General features: G+C 36.6%; 1 pseudogene; it reads left to right on the forward strand.

Annotated features, from left to right (window-relative positions):
• The first annotated feature begins 2,118 nt into the window (after positions 1-2,118).
• LOC117078294 lies at positions 2,119-3,126 on the forward strand (annotated as a pseudogene).
• The last annotated feature ends 12,027 nt before the right edge of the window (positions 3,127-15,153 follow it).

Raw genomic sequence — 15,153 nt, forward strand, 5'->3', positions numbered from 1 at the left:
AATGAACAAGTTGAGAAATAAGTCAGTAAGTTAATCAAATTTACAGTAGCTACAAAAGAAATACCTAGAAATAAATTCAACCAATAAGATAAAAAACACTACAAGAAAAACTACAAAACACTGATGGAAGAAATTGAAGACAACATAAACAAATGGAAAGACATCCCATGCTCATACATCAGAAAAATTAATATCATTAAAATGGTTATATGGCCCAAAGCAATTGACAGAGTCAATACAATTTGTATCAAAATACCAATGCTATCTTTCACACAATTGGAAAATAATTCTAAAATCCATATGGATAGAAAAAAAGAGCCTGACTAGTCAAAGCAGTACTGATGAAAAAACAACGAAGCTAGAGGCATTATACTACCAGACTTAAAAAATATATTACAAGGCTGTATAATACAAACAGTGTTGTTTGAGTGTAGGAACGGGCATGTCAACCAACAGAACAGAAAAAAATAATCCAATAAAGCCACATATTTAAAGCCAACTGATTTTCAACAAAGGCAACAAGAACATATATTGGGGAAAGGGTACTCTCTTCAATAAATTGTGCTGAGAAAACTGGACTTCCACATTCAGAAGAACGAAACTGGATCCCCATCTCTTGCCATATAAAAAATCGACTCAAAATGGATTAAAGACTTAAACATAAGACCTAAAACTACACAACTACTAAAAGAACACATAAGAATAACACTTTAGGGCATTGGTCTTGGCCAGTATTTCATAGCTAAGACCTCAAAAGCATAGGCAAGAAAAGCAAAAAATAGATAAATGTGACTATATTAAGTTAAAAGACTTCTGAACATCAAAGGAAATAATCAACAGAATGAAGGGCCCATATCTTGAATTGGATATGTGCAAACTATTCATTCAACAAGACACTATATACAGGAAACTCAAACAACTCAACAGTAAAAAAACAAAAATAATCTTATGGAAAAGTGGGAAAAGGACATAAGAATATATTTCACAAAAGAAGACATAGAAATGATCAACAAGTATGTAGAAAAATATTCAACATCACTCATTCCCAGGAAAGTGCAAATAAAAGTCACAACGAAATATCATTATACTCCAATTAGAATGCCTATTATTAAAATAAGAAAAAATAGCAAATACTGGTAAGTATGGAGAAAAAAAGAAACTCTTATACACTGTTGGTTGAAATGTAGATTAGTATAGCCACTATGGAAAAGAGTATGGAGATTATGGGAATTAAAAAAAAAAAAAAAAAAAAAAAAAAACTAGCTACAACTAAAAATAGAACTGCCATATGATTCAGTAATCTCAGTACTATATATTATCCAAAGTAAAGAAATCTGTATATCAAAGGGATACCCGCACTTGCATGTTTATTACAACACTATTCACAATAGCAAAGAATTGAATTAACCAAAATGTTATTCAATGGATTAATGGATAAAGAAAGTGTGGTACTCAAGGGAGTACTATTCAGACATGAAAAGGAATAAAATCATGTCATTTGCAGCAACATAGATTAAACTGAAGGTTCTTATGTTAAGTGAAATAAGCCAGGCATAGAAATACAAATATTATATAATCTCATTTATATGTGGGAGCTAAAGAAGTTTATCTTGTGGAGGTAAAGAATAGAATGATAGATACCAGAGGTGGGAAACTTGTGTGGGTTGGGGTTTGGGGTGATAAAGAGAGGTTCAGTAATGGGTACAAAAATAGTGTTAGACAGAAGAAATAAGTTCTAATGCTTGCCAGCAAGGTAAGGTGTCCATAGTTAACAACATGCATTGTATATTTCAAAATAGCTAGAAGAGAGGAATTGAAAGGTTTTAAATACATAAAAATAAAAAAATAATTGAGGTGATGCTACTCCAAATATCATTACTGGATCATTAGAAAGTCTACACATGTAATAAAGTATCCCATATACTTCAAAATATGTACAGATATTATGTACCAATAAGAAATAAAAATAAAATATGTTTAGAGAGGTGAAGAAAACTATATCTAAAAAATCAAGGAAAACAAGACAAGAAGGGGAGAAGGTGCTGGTTTTTGCGTGTCTGAGTGAGATGGTTGGACTGCTATGTATCCCTCAAGTACTTGAGGACACTTTGCATCTAAATGCTTGGCTGGATTAATAGCCTAATTGGGATGATTTTCCAACAAGTTGGAATAAGCATGGAATCAGTATTTTGGCCTGGGAAGCCATATGGTTTGTCTCTAAGTATCATGAAGAAAATTGTTACTATTAATAATTTATCTCTGATTCAGTATCCAAGCTTACCTGCCATGCAACAGAATAGGGTCCCAACCACCCAGGAGAGGATGCAGTGGTGTCTTTTGTGGCTGTTGAATGGGTAGCCAAAGGAGAGTGTTCAACAAGACCAAGAACAGAAGCCAGGTCAAGGCCATCCTTTCACGATGACCTTTTCTTTGAGAAGGCCACAACCAGACAGATTTCCTTACCAGACTTGTCTCAAGAAAAGCCTCAGCTGAAGACCCCAGGCTGGTAAATGAGGAAGCATTGCAGAAGATTTGTGCTCTTGAAAATGAACTTGCTGCTCTCAGAGACCAGATTACCAAAATTGTGACTCAGCAATAGCAGGAAAATCTCATTGAAAGTGACTTAGATTTTACCACATCTGTTACCACACCACCATCCCCTCCACCTCTCCCACCACTCTAGCTCCCCTCTCCACTGGGACTCCACCAAAGTATATATGATATTGATCTGATTAGATAGTGAGGATGGAAAAAAGCCAATGCTGGAAAGACGTTGGCTAAGAACAATCCAAAAAAACCTGACATGGCAAAAAAGTTAGAGATTCTTAAAGATATGATCAGTGTAGAACTTTAGTCAGTAAAAACATCAGAGCAAGATGTACAGCCCAAGTCAGTGGATGCTGCTGGCCCTGGTCCCCTCATAGCAGAGGCTCTGAAAAAGAAAAATTTGCTTGTCGGTATCAAAGTGGTATACCAATAGGCTTATTGGTATACCCAAGATGAACTTGAAAAAGGAGTTCCAAGTCCGAATCAGAGGCCACCTCAGATACAGAGTTGTTTGCACTACACATGTTTAAGTCAACAGGAAAAATGAAGACTTCAACTGAAAATATAACAAACTCCTAATAGACAATGAACCACCAAGGACTATCCTGGTTCAGCTGTTGGTTTGTGAGGGGTAACTTTGACTAGTATAAATCAACACTATTTAGTAAATACCTGATTTTGGTATTCAGTGGTCTCCTTCTCAGTCTAATTAGAGGATTAAACAATAATAAAAGCACAATAAGTTTGTTTTTGCTTTTATGAGATGGTCAGTTTTGACATTCTCCACAGCATATGTGCATTCAGATGTGTTTCTAACGTGAAGCCAAGGTGTACAGATTTCCAGTCTTGAAAACAATTGTGTAGATTTTAGAACACAGAGAGGACATTTGTGGATGTTACTGCACATTTTTATTCTTAACACTAGCTCATCTGCATAAATGTTTATACACATATTTTGGACAGTTTATGTAAAATTAGTAACGAATGATGACAATGGCTTTAGCCTACAACTGTTACTGTTATAGGGTACTGTTATCTTTGCTTGTTTTCAATAGTTCAATAATGATTAGTATTCGATGGTGGAACAGCTAGTACAACATAAGTTGTTGGCATGAAATACTTGAGATTGTTCATATCCTTTGCCCACTTTTTGATGGGGTTGTTTGTTTTTTTCTTGTATATTTGTTTGAGTTCTTTGTAGATTCTGGATATTAGCCCTTTGTCGGATGAGTAGATTGCAAAAATTTTCTCCCATTCTGTCGGTTGCCTGTTCACTCTGATGGTAGTTTCTTTTGCTGTGCAGAAGCTCTTTAGTTTAATTAGATCCCATTTGTCAATTGTGGCTTTTGCTGCCGTTGCTTTTGGTGTTTTAGACATGAAGTCCTTGCCCATGCCTATGTCCTGAATGGCATTACCTAGGTTTTCTTCTAGGGTTTTTATGGTATTAGGTCTAACATTTAAGTCTCGAATCCATCTTGAATTAATCTTCCTATAAGGAGTAAGGAAAGGATCCAGTTTCAGCTTTCTACTTATGGCTAGCCAATTTTCCCAGCACCATTTATGAAATAGGGAATCCTTTCCCCATTTCTTGTTTCTCTCAGGTTTGTCAAAGATCAGATGGCTGTAGATGTGTGGTATTATTTCTGAGAACTCTGTTAAGGATATGAACAGACATTTCTCAAAAGAAGACATTCATACAGCCAACAGACACATGAAAAAAATGCTCATCATCACTCGCCATCAGAGAAATGCAAATCAAAACCACAATTAGATACCATTTCACACCAGTTAGAATGGCAATCATTCAAAAGTCAGGAAACAACAGGTGTTGGAGAGGATGTGGAGAAATAGGAACAGTTTTACACGGTTGGTGGGATTGTAAACTAGTTCAACCATTATGGAAAACAGTATGGCAATTCCTAAGGATCTAGAATGGATGTACCATATGACCCAGCCATCCCACTACTAGGTATATACCCAAAGGATTATAAATCATGCTGCTATAAAGACACATGCACATGTATGTTATTGCGGCACTATTCACAATAGCAAAGACTTGGAATCAACCCAAATGTCCATCTGTGACAGACTGGATTAAGAAAATCTGGCACATATACACCAGGAATACTATGCAGCCATAAAAAGGATGAGTTTGCATCCTTTGTAGGGACATGGATGCAGCTGGAAACCATCATTCTTAGCAAACTATCACAAGAACAGAAAACCAAATACTGCATGTTCTCACTCATAGGTGGGAACTGAACAATGAGATCACTTGGACTCTGGAAGGGGAACATCACACACCGGGGCCTATCATGGGGAGGGGGGAGGGGGGAGGGATTGCATTGGGAGTTATACCTGATATAAATGATGAATTGATGGCTGCTGACGAGTTGATGGGTGCAGCACACCAACATGGCACAAGTATACATATGTAACAAACCTGCACGTTATGCACATGTACCCTAGAACTTAAAGTATAATAATAAAAAAAAAAAAAACTTGAGATTGGAAACTTCTTGCCTGAAACACAATCTGTATACTAGATCCTCTCTCTCATTTTCTTGGAGCTGGGATTTGAGTAGAAACCAGATTATATTCACCGCTGAAATTCCATAATGCTTTCCATTAAAGGGAAGTTCAGAACTAGGAAAGCTGTTTTCACCTCATTGTCATCCAGGACAGAAGAAGAAAATGTAGTTTTCAAATAGTAACAAATCAAATTAGTGAGTTAAATATCCTTTTAAGTAAAACCCAGAATGTATCATCTTTTCTTTCAATTTAATAAATATCATTATAAATATTATTTTGCTGAGTTAATACTTCTGGAAATGTCAGAAGAGAGTTTTAAAATCTTTAATATTGGTCAAAGTATTAACTTTACAATGAAATATTAAGTAAGTAAATTTTCTATAATTTGTTTATCATTGGTCAGAATGCTATTTTGTTTAATTGTATTATGCATATAAACCATAGGTGTTATAAAGTGGAGAATGCTTTTCTCATATAGGGTTTTTAAGCACTTGATGTAAATGATTATTTTAAATATCTTTTAAATCTTAATGATTTTTCTATTTCTTATAAACTCAGCTACAGTTAATGCCAGAATAAATATTTGTGTGTGTTTTTAACATTTTGGTGTATTTCGATTTTGTTCTTTTTTTTATTTTCAAGTTTTGTGGGTACGTAGTAGGTATACATATTTATGGGGTATAAGAGACATTTTGATACAGGCATACAATACATTATAATCGCATCTGAGTAGATGGGGTGTCTATCATTTCAGGTGTTTATCCCTCTTTTGTGTTGCAAAAAACCTAATTGTACTTTTAGCTACTTTAAAATGTATAATTAAATTATTGTTAACTATAGACACCCTGTTGTGCTATCAAATACTAGATCTTATTCATTACAGTTCAATACACTAACTATACTTTTGTAAACATTAATCATCCCCACTCCCCCCACCTCACACTGCCCTTCTTGTTATCTTCTGATAACATCATTCTGTTCTCTATCTCCATTAGTTTGTTTTAATTTTTAGCTCCCAGAAAATAAGTGAAAACATGCAGTTTATCTTTCTGTGCCTGGCTCATTTTACTTAATATGACTTCAATTGCCACACATGCTGTTGCAAATGACAGAATCTTATTTTTTACGGCTGAAAATACTCCATTGTGTGTGTGTGTGTATATGTATATGTATATACATATATACACACTCACATATATATACACACACATATATATATATATATATATATATAATATATATATACTGCATTTCCAGTCTTGAAAACAATTGTATAGATTTTAGAACACAGAGAGGACATTTGTGGATGTTACTGCACATTTTTATTCTTAACACTAGTTTATCTGCTTTTATTTTAAGTTCAGTGTTACAAGAGTAGATTTGTTATATAGGTAAATTTGTATCATGGGGATTCATTGTACAGATTATTTTATCAGCCAGGCATTAAGCCTAGTACCTACTGGTTAGTTTTCCTGATTCTCTCCCTCTTCTTAGCCTCCACTCTCTGAAGGGTCCCAGTGTGGGTTGTTTCCTTCTATGTGTCCACGTGTTCTTATCATTTAGCTCCCACTTAAAAGTAAAACATGTGGTACTTGGTTCTCTGTTCCTGTATCAGTTTGCTAAGCCACCAGCTCCATCCAGTTCTCTGCACAAGACATGATTTCATTAATTTGTATGGCTGCATTGTATTCCATGATGTATATATACCACATGTTCTTTATCCAGTCTATCATTTACAGAAATTTAGGCTGATTCCGTGTCTTTGCTATTGTGAATAGTGCTGCAATGGACATACACGTGCATTTGTCTTTATAGCAGAATAATTTATGTTTCTTTGGTTATATGCCTAATAATGGTATTTCTGAGTCAAATGGTATATCTGTCTTTAGGTCTTTGAAGAATCACCACACTGTTTTCCACAATGGCTGAACTAATTTACACTCCTGACAGTGTATAACCAAACATTTTCTCTACAACCTAGCCAGCATCTGTTATTTTTTGACTTTTTAATAATAGTCATTCTAATTGCTGTGAGACAGTATCTCATTGTAGTTCTGATTTGCATTTCTCTAATGATCAGTGAAGCTGAACTTTGTTTTCATATGATTGGTGGCAGCATGTACGTCTTTTGAAATGTGTCTGTTCATGTCTTTTGTCCACTTTTTAATGGGGTAAATTTGTTTAAGTTTCTTATAGAGCTTCATATTATATTTTTACCAGAAGCATAATTTCCTAAAATTTTCTAACATTGTGTAGGTTGTCTGCATACTCTGTTGATAGTTTCTTTTGCTGTGCAGAAGCTCTTTTGTTTAACTAGATCCCATTTGTCAATTTTTGATTTTGTTGCAATTGCTTTTGGCATCTTCAACATGAATCTTTGCCCTTGCCTATGTCCTAAATGGTATTGCCTAAGTTGTCTTCCAGGTTTTTATACTTTGGGATTTGATATTTAAGTCTTTAATCCATCTTGAGTTGATTTTTGTATATGGTGTAAGGAAGGGGTCTAGGTCAAATCTTCTGATATCCCAGCACCATTTATTGAATAGGGAATACATTTGCCATGGCTTGCTTTTTTCAGGTTTGTCAAAGATCAGATAGTTGCAGGTGGATGGTTTTATTTCTGGGTTCTTTATTCTGTTCCATTGGTCTATGTGTCTGTTTTTGTACCAGTACAAATACCACGCTGTTTTTGTTACTGTTACCCTGCAGTATACTTTGAAGTTGAGTAGTCTGATGCCTCCAGCTTTGTTGTTTTTTCTTAGGATTATCTTGTCTATTTGGGCTCATTTGGTTACATACGAATTTTGAAATAGTTTTTTTTTTTCTAGTTCTGTGAATAATGTCAGTGGTAGTTTAATGGGGATACCATTGAATCAATAAATTGCTTTGGGCAATATGGCCATTTTAATGATATTAATTATTCCTATCCATGAGTATGGATTGTTTTTGCATTTGTTTGTGTCATCTTTGATTTCCTTGAGCAGTGGTTTGTAATTCTTGTTGTAGGGATTTTTCATCTCCCTACTTTGTTGTACTTCTAAGAATTTTATTCTTTTTGTGGCAATTGTGAATGGGAATTCATTCCTGATTTGCTCTCAGATTGCCTGTTGTCTGTGTATAGGAATGCTAGTGTTTTTGCACATTGACTCTGCATCCTGAGACATTGCTGAAGTTGCTTATAATCTTAAGAATTTTTTTGGTTGAGATGATGGAATTTTCCAGATATAGGATCATGTTATGTGCAAACAGGGATATTTTGACTTCCTCTCTTCCTATTTGGATGCCCTTTGTTTCTTTCTCTTGCCTGATTGCCCTGGCCAGAACTTCCAATAGTATGTTGAATAGGAGTGGTGAGAGAGGGTATCCTTGTATTTTGCTCGTATTCGAAGGGAATGTGTCCAACTTTTGCCCATTCAGTATGATATTGGTTGTGGGGTTTTTATAGATGACTCATCATTTTGAAATGTATTCCTTCAATGCCTAGCTTATTGAGAGTTTTTAACATGAAGCAATGTTAAATTTTATCAAAGATCTTTTCTTCATCTATTGAGATAATCACGTGATTCTTGTCTCTAGTTCTGCTTGTGTGATGAATCACATATATTGATTTGTGTATGTTGAAACAACCTTGCATCCCAGGGATGAAGCCAACTTTATCATGGTGGATAGCTTTTTGATGTGCTCCTGGATTCAGTTTGCCAGTATTTTGCTGAGGATTTTTATATAGATGTTCATCAACCATATTGCCTTGAAGCTTTGTGTTGCTGTATCTCTGCCAGGATTTGTATCAGGATAGAATGAGTTATGGAGAAGTCCCTCCACCTCAATTTTTTGAAATAGTTTTAGTTGGTATGGTACCAGGTCTTCTTTGTATGTCTGGTAGAATTCAGCTGTGAATTCGTCTGGTCCTGGGCATTTTTTTTCTTTCTTTAATAGGCTATTCATTACTTCCTCAATTTCAGAACTTGTTATTGATCTGTTCAGAGATTCGATTTCTTTCTGATTCAGTCTTGGGAATATTATGTGTCCTGAAATGTATCCATTTATTTTAGATTTTCTAGTATGTATTCATAAATATGTTTATAACATTCTCTGTTGGTTGTTTATATTTTTATGGGGTCGGGGTTATATTCCCCAGGTTTTTTCTGATTGTGTTTATTTGACTCTTCTCTCTTCTCTTCTTCACTAGTCAATCTAGTACTCTATTTCATTATATTTTTTACAAAAAAAAAAAAAAGCTCCTGTATTTATTGATGTTTTGACTGGTTTTTTGTTCCTATTTCTTAGCGAATGGAGTCACAATAAGTGTCAGTCCTTGCCTCAACAGTGACACTTTTGAAGGCAGTGCTGGGCTCTGGAAGGTACCTTATCTTCTTCCACTGACTATTGTAGACACCTCATATAAGTGGAATTATACAATATATGTATTTCCTTTGTGTCTGGCTTATTTCACTTAGCATAATGTCTTCAAGGATCATCTACATTGTAGCATGCCCCAGAATTTCTTTCTTTTTATGGTTGAATAATACTCCATTACATATATACTACATTTAGTTTATCCACTCATCTACCAGCGGACACTTTGATTACTTCCATCTTTTGGCTATTATGAATAATGCTGCTATGAACATATTGTACAAATATCTTTTTGAGACCTTGCTTATAATTCTTTTGGGTAAATACCCTAAAGTGGAATTGATGGATCATATGTTAATTCTATTTTTATGTTTTCTCTTTTTATTGTATCTTATGGTATACATATAGATTATTTGATATAAGTGTACATTGTGGAATCATCATCACAATCATGCTAAATTAACATAGTCATCACTTGACATATTACCTTCTCTTTGTGTTGAGAATACTTAGCATCCACTTTTTTAAAGCAAATTTCAAGTACACAGTATTATTACCTATAGTCACCATACAATGTATTAGAACTCCAGATCTTATTCATCTTAAATAACTGAAACTTTGTAATCCTAGTTATTTTTACATTGTATAAACACATTATTAAAATACATGTACGTGTTGAAATTTGATTATACTGTTGAAATTTAAATATAAGCTTCCTGTGTCTTTGAATGTATCTTTCCACTCCCTCCTGGCTTGCAAGGTTTCATTTGAAAAGTTGGGTGATATCCTTTTGAGGCTTCTTTGCATGTGATCAGCTGCTTTATTTTTTTCTGCTCTCAAGATCATTTCTCTGTCTTGAATGTTTGACAATTGACTATAATATCACTTGGTAAAGATCTCTTGATGTTCAGCCTATTGGCGTTTCTTTCTGCATCAGGGATCTGAACATTCACTTTTCCCCCAGATTGAATAATTTTTTGTCATTTTTTCTTTAAATATGTTTCCTGTCCCTTCTCTTCTTCTCTGCTTCTATTAAAATTTCCATAATGTGTACATTGCTTCACTTAATGGTGTCCTGTAGTGCCTTTGGCTTTCTTTATTCTTCTTTTGTTGTTGTTCCTATGACTGGGTAATTTCAAATAGGTAGTCCTCGAGTTCGCTGATTATTTCTTCTACTTGATCTAGTTTGCTGATAAAACTAAATCTTTTTTTCGGTTTGTTCAGTGTATTCTTCAGCTTCAGAATTTCCATTTGGTTGCTTTTATAAATGGTTTATATATGTTTATTGAATTTATCATTTGTTGATATATTATTTCTTTGAATTCTGTTCACTTGTCTGCATTCTCTTATGGCTTACTGAGCTTCCTTAGATAATTATTTTGAATTCTATGTCAGGCAATTTTTTTTTATTTTTTATTATACTTTAAGATCTAGGGTACATGTGCATAACGTGCAGGTTTGTTACATATGTATACTTATGCCATGTTGGTGTGCTGCACCCATTAACTCGTTAGCACCCATCAAGTCATCATTTATATCATGTATAACTCCCCAATGCAATCCCTCCCTCCTCCCACCTCCCCCTGATAGGCCCCAGTGTGTGATGTTCCCCTTCCCGAGTCCAAGTGAAGTCATTGTTCAGTTCTCACCTATGAGTGAGAACATGCGGTGTTTGGTTTTCTCTTCTTGTGATAGTTTGCTAAGAATGATGGTTTCCAGCTGCATCCATGTCCCTACAAAGGACGCAAACTCATCCTTTTTGATGGCTGCATAGTATTCCATGGTGTATATGTGCCAGATTTTCTTAATCCAGTCTGTCACAGATGGACATTTGGGTGATTCAAGTCTTTGCTATTGTGAATAGTGCCGCAATAAACATACGTGTGCATGTGTCTTTGTAGTAGAATAATTTATAATCCTTTGGGTATATACCCAGTAGTGGGATGGCTGGGTCATATGGTACATCTAGTTCTAGATCCTTGAGGAATCGCCATACTGTTTTCTATAATGATTGAACTAGTTTACAATCCCACCAACAGTGTAAAAGTGTTCCTCTTTCTCCACATCCTCTCCAGCACCTGTTGCTTCCTGATTTTTAATGATTGCCATTCTAACTGGTGTGAGATGGTATCTCATTGTGGTTTTGATTTGCATTTCTCTGATGGCCAGTGAGGATGAGCATTTTTTCATGTGTCTGTTGTCTGTATGAATGTCTTCTTTTGAGAAATGTGTGTTCATATCCTTTGCCCACTTTTTGATGGGGTTGTTTGTCTTTTTTATTGTTTATTTGTTTGAGTTCTTTGTAGATTCTGGATATTAGCCTTTGTCAGATGAGTAGATTGCCAAATTTTTCTCTCATTCTGTAGATTGCCTGTTCACTCTGATGGTAGTTTCTTTTGCTGTGCAGAAGCTCTTAGGTTTAATTAGATCCCATTTGTCGATTTTTGCTTTTGCTGCCGTTGCTTTTGGTGTTTTAGACATGAAGTCCTTGCCCATGCCTATGTCCTGAATGGTACTACCTAGATTTTCTTCTAGGGTTTTTATGGTATTAGGTCTAACATTGAAGTCTCTAATCCATCTTGAATTAATTTTCATACAAGGAGTAAGGAAAGGATCCAGTTTCAGCTTTCCACTTATGGCTAGCCAATTTTCCCAGCACCATTTATGAAATAGGGAATCCTTTCCCCATTTCTTGTTTCTCTCAGGTTGTCAAAGATCAGATGGCTGTAGATGTGTGGTATTATTTCTGAGGACACTGGTCTATTCCATTGGTCTATATCTCTGTTTCGGTACCAGTACCATGCTGTTTTGGTTACTGTAGCCTTGTAGTATAGTTTGAAGTCAGCTTCAGCAAAGTCTCAGGATACAAAATCAATGTGCAAAAATTGCAATCATTGTTATACACTGGTAACAAACAGAGAGTCAAATGATGAATGAACTTCCATTCACAATTGCTTCAAAGAGAATAAAATACTTAGGAATCCAACTTACAAGGGATATACAGGACCTCTTCAAGGAGAACTACAAACCACTGCTCAGTGAAATAAAAGAGGACACAGACAAATGGAAGAACATACCATGCTCATGGATAGGAAGAATCAATATTGTCAAAACAGCCATACTGCCCAAGGTAATCTATGGATTCCATGCCATCCTCATTAAACTACCAATGACTTTCTTCACAGAATTGGAAGAAACTGCTTTAAAGTTCATATGGAACCAAAAAAGACCACGCATTGCCAAGACAATCCTAAGTCAAAAGAACAAAGCTAGAGGCATCACACTACCTTACGTCAAATTGTACTACAAGGCTACTGTAACCAAAACAGCATGGTACTTGTACCAAAAACAGAGATATAGATCAATGGAACAGAAAATAGCACTCAGAAATAATGCCACATATCTACAGCTGTCTGATCTTTGACAAACCTGAGAAAAACAAGAAATGGGGAAAGGATTCCCTATTTCATAAATGGTGCTGGGAAAATTGGTTAGACATAAGTAGAAAACTGAAACTGGATCCTTTCCTTACTCTTTTTATGAAAATTAATTCAAGATGAATTAGACAGTTAAATGTTAGACCTAAAACCATAAAAACCCTAGAAGAAAACCTAGGTAATACCATTCAGGACATAGGAATGGGCAAGGACTTCAGGTCTAAAACACCAAAAGCAATGGCAAAAAAAGCCAAAATTGACAAATGGGAACTCGTTAAACTAAGGAGTTTCAGCCCAGCAAAAGAAACTACCATCAGAGTGAACAGGCAACCTACAGAATGAGAGAAAATTTTTGCAATCTACTCATCTGACAAAGGGCTAATATCCAGAACCTACAAAGAACTCAAACAAATATACAAGAAAAAAACAAACAGGGGGTGGAGCAAGATGGCCAAATAGGAACAGCTCCAGTCTCCAACTCCCAGCGTGAGTGACACAGCAGACCGGTTATTTCTGCATTTTCAACTGAGGTACTGGGGTCATCTTACTAGGGAGTGCCTGACAGTCTGTGCTGGTCAGCTGCTGCAGCCCAACCAGCGAGAGCTGAAGCAGGGCAAGGCATCACCTCACCTGGGAAGCACAAGGGGGAAGGGAATCCCTTTTCCAAGATAGGGGAACTGAGACACACAACACCTGGAAAATCAGGTAACTCCCACCCCAATACTGTGCTTTAAGCAAATGGGCACACCAGGAGATTATACCCACCCCTGGCCAGGAGGGTCCCACGGCCACGGAGCCTCCGTCATTGCTAGCACAGCAGTCTGCGATCTAACCGCAAGGCAGCAGCGAGGCTGGGGGAGGGACACCCGTCATTGCTGAGGCTTAAGTAGGTAAAAAATGCTGCTGGGAAGCTCGAACTGGGTGGAGCTCACAGCAGCTCAAGGAAACCTGCCTGTCTCTGTAGAATCCACTTCTGGGGACAGGGTACAGCTAAACAAAAACAACAATAAAAGCAGCAGAATCCTGCCCAGATGCAAACGACTATGTCTGACAGCTTTGAAGAGAGCAGTGGATCTCCCAACACGGAGGGTGAGATCTGAGAACTGACAGACTGCCTACTCAAGTGGGTCCCTGACACCTGAGTAGCCTAACTGGGAGACATCCCCCACTAGGGGCAGTCTGACACCCCACACCTCACAGGGTGGAGTACCCCCTGAGAGGAAGCTTCCAAAGGAAGAATCAGACACGTACACTCGCTGTTCATCAATAATCTATCTTCTGCAGCCTCTGTGGCTGATACCCAGGCAAACAGAGTCTGGAGTGGACCTCAAGCAATCTCCAAAAGACCTACAGCTGAGGGTCCTAACTGTTAGAAGGAAAACTATCAAACAGGAAGGACCCCTATATCAATACCCCATAAGTACGTCACCATCACCAAAGACCAGAGGCAGATAAAACCACAAAGAAGGGAAAAAAGCAGGGCAGAAAAGCTGGAAATTCAAAAAATAAGAGCCCATCTCCCCCTGCAAAGGAGCGCAGCCCATCGCCAGCAACGAATCAAAGCTGGTCAGAGAATGACTTTGATGAGATGAGAGAAGAAGGCTTCAGTCCATCAAACTTCTCAGAGCTAAAGGAGGAATTACGTACACAGCGAAAGAAACTAAAAATCTTGAAAAAAGAGTGGAAGAATTGACAGCTAGACTAATTAATGCAGAGAAGGACATAAACGAAATGACAGAGATGAAAACCATGACATGAGAAATACATGACAAATGCACAAGCTTCCGTAACTGATTCGATCAACTGGAAGAAAGATTATCAGCGATTGACGATCAAATGAATGAAATGAAGCAAGAAGAGAAATCAAAAGAAAAAAGAAGAAAAAGAAATGACCAAAGCCTGCAAGAAGTACGGGATTATGTAAAAAGACAAAATCTACGTCTGATTGGAGTGCCTGAAAATAAGGGTGAAAATTGAACCAAGTTGGAAAACACTCTTCAGGATATCATACAGGAGAACTTCCCCAACCTAGTAGGGCAGGCCAACATTCAAATTCAGGAAATACAGACAACACCACAAAGATACTCCTCGAGAAAAGCAACTCAAAGACATAATTGCCAGATTCACCAAAGTTGAAATGAAGGAAAAAATGTTAAGGGCAGCCAGAGAGAAAGGTCGGGTTACCCACAAAGGGAAGCCCATCAGATTAACAGCAAATCTCTTGGCAGAAACTCCACAAGCCAGAAGAGAGTGAGGGCCAATATTCAACATTTGTAAAGAA

Source organism: Trachypithecus francoisi, unplaced genomic scaffold (genome assembly GCF_009764315.1).
Source record: "Trachypithecus francoisi isolate TF-2019V2 unplaced genomic scaffold, Tfra_2.0 Lachesis_group6, whole genome shotgun sequence".
NCBI lineage: Eukaryota > Metazoa > Chordata > Mammalia > Primates > Cercopithecidae > Trachypithecus > Trachypithecus francoisi.